Here is a 2,937-nt window from a genome sequence, read left to right as displayed (position 1 = left end):
TCTTTCCCTTAATTCTACTATTTACTATAAATGTAAATATCAAAGTTTAGGTGTTAGATATGTAAAATACCAAAGAATTTGGGGGCATGTATGCAAATTTCTCTTTGGATTATTAAATTAGGGGAGGCCGTTGAGACCAGATGAGTTTGGGCTGTAAATGAGCTTAGCTTGAGCAAATTTTTGGCTTGGTTTGTGTTCAGTTTAAAATTAATTTTGTTGAAAATTGATTCATGTTTAAAATTTAGTCAGGAATGTTCGGTGGGCTTAATTTAAACTTGTTTGAATTAAAACAATATAAAAAATTAGATAAAAAAAATTTAGTTATATAAGAGCAAAAAAATTATTGTTTAATTTATTTGTTTTTAATTTTACAACCAATAATTTAATGAAAATATATATGCTCAAATGATTACAAAACAAATAATAACATAAGTTGCATTTCTCTCTATAAATAAAATAAAATAAAAATAAAACATAATTAAAATAATTATTTTGGCCTTGTGCAATCCTTGAATTATTTTATATTTCATTTCTATTTCTATTTTCATTTTCTCAATTTTAGTTTGGACTTGTTTTATTTCACTTTACACATCACAGCCAGTCTCAATTTTTTTGCATCATACTTTTCAAACACATATTTTTGATTAACTTCCAAGAAAGATAGAAAAACTCAGTTCGATTGGACTCACCGACGCATGCAACGTTGCTGAGTGTTGTATAATATCAAAATCTTGCTGGCATGCTAAATTAATGAAGAGGGGGAAAAACCATGGGGTCTAGTGCAATTGAAATAATACACTATGTAATGATGAGTACTCAAACCCAATTTTCTTTAAGTTAGGAAAAATGGAATTAAAAAAGTGGATCTACAACGATATTTTATCAATAATAGTAGTAACAACAGACTATAAATGCCAGTCTATTATTATAGATGTGGTAATCCATCATGAATGTTATAGATTGTGGTTGTAGTGTTAGCTTGTTATAGAGACTATAGTTAAAAGTCACGGTGGTAGCTGGTCATGTGGGTCGTAGATGATTACTTCAGGAGTGTCAGTTAGTCACAAAGGCCATACTATAGATTGTGGTTGTAGTGTTAGCTTGTTATAGAGGCTATAGTTAAAAGTCACGGTGGTAGTTGGTCATGTGGGTCGTAGATGATTGCTTCAGGAGTCAGTTGGTCACAAAGGCCATAGTAGAGAGCTATAATTTTGTTTGTAAGGTAGTGGCCGGAGCTGGGAGTTACTGAGTTATGAGCCAAGTAGGTTGTCAGGGAGCTGTAAAAAAGTTTGTAGGGCATAGAGGTCTTAGTTAAGAACCACATAAGATGTGATATCATTTGTATGCCACAAAGGCTGAAATTGGGAGCTACATGAGCTGTGATAACTTCCATAGGCTATAGAGGTCGGAGTTGGGAGCTAAATGTGATGTGAAAATGTCTGTAGGCCGCAGAGATTAGAGTTTGGGGCAATATGAGTTGTGATAAAGTTTGTATGCCATAGTCACGTAAGTCATAGGTAATGAGTTATAGGGAGAGCTTCAGGAGTCCGAAGAAAGTTGTCATATCCTTAGTAAGATTGTTATAAGCAGTTATTGCAGGGTTCGTTGTTACACAATCTTCGGGAGTCGTTAATGTACTATACGTGGGGTGCGTAGCTGTATCGTATGTGGGGCACATGATTGCATCATATGCAGGGCACGTAGAAAGAGTGATAGTTGGGGCATATCTCTATTTTCTTTCCCAAAAATCAAGGGGCAAGGTTCAGGTGCCAATCATGAGTAGATAGTCATTAGGGTCCAGAAAATGTACCAAACTATGCTTCAACCCTACTTTATTCTTTATATAAACTATACAACAAAGATTTTGGGCTCAATCTGTTTATTAAACAACTGTTGGTTCCTCACATAAAATCGATGTATTAGCCACATTATAAAAATTCTATAGAGAACACCATAATAACTAATCACATTCCAATCATTAGACAGTATTCGAGTTTGTTTTTACACTGTCCTCAGGGTGCGTCATTATACCGTTTTTGAGGTGCTCTATAAGGTGCTTTATTATTGTGCAACATACATTGGGATTTTGCACAGTACATCGTGATATTATAAGGGACATGATTGCAATGAACACAGAGCAGTTGATGATGGTTGCATGTGGTTGGCAAGGTGTGATTGACGGCGGTCGTCAGTTGCACAAGCTAGAAGCGTTCGTCGGGTCTTCGGTCCAAAAATATACTGAAATTTAGCTCCTTCTCTTCCAAGCTCTGTGCTTCCTCCAATCCAAGACTTAAGTCTCATTTCATGAAGGGGATAGTAATATATTTTTAGAGTCTAGAAGAGCTCTCCTGACAAATAAGGACATGATTTTTACCACTCCATCAGATGATCAGAAGAGATCCCTTTGATTGGACAACATTCTGCGAACATTTTAATTCCTTAATGGTGTTATAATTGAATAATCTTGGCCTCGTTGGATTTCTCTCTTTGAGACGCTTGATTTGAATGTATCCTTGTCAGAATTGAAATTAATTTAACCTTCCAATGAAGGCTATAAACTTTCAAAAATAGTTTAATAGTTCGATCTAGGCTTGATTTGACTCGGCTTGGGTCAATGTTAGTGCTATCGCCTTCGTCTAGTCAAGCCGGCCAGTTTTACTGTAAGCTTCTTAAAATGAAAGTTCTAGATGATTTTTAATCACTATTTGAAAGTTTTTTTTGCTCAAAAAAATATCTCAAAATTCGTTTCACGCCTCAAGACCTTTATCAAACAATGATAATTTACTCTTGATATTTTACTTTATTAGGTTTTAAATATATATTTTACTTTTTTAAAAAATAAAATAGAAATATTTTTATGCATAAAAAATTTAGTGGTATAAATGTAAAAAAAAAAAAAAAAAAAAAAAAAATAAAAAAACTTAAAAAAAAAAACCC

This window comes from Phalaenopsis equestris, unplaced genomic scaffold (assembly GCF_001263595.1).
Source record: "Phalaenopsis equestris unplaced genomic scaffold, ASM126359v1 Scaffold000114, whole genome shotgun sequence".
NCBI lineage: Eukaryota > Viridiplantae > Streptophyta > Magnoliopsida > Asparagales > Orchidaceae > Phalaenopsis > Phalaenopsis equestris.
This window is presented reverse-complemented; position numbering follows the sequence as displayed.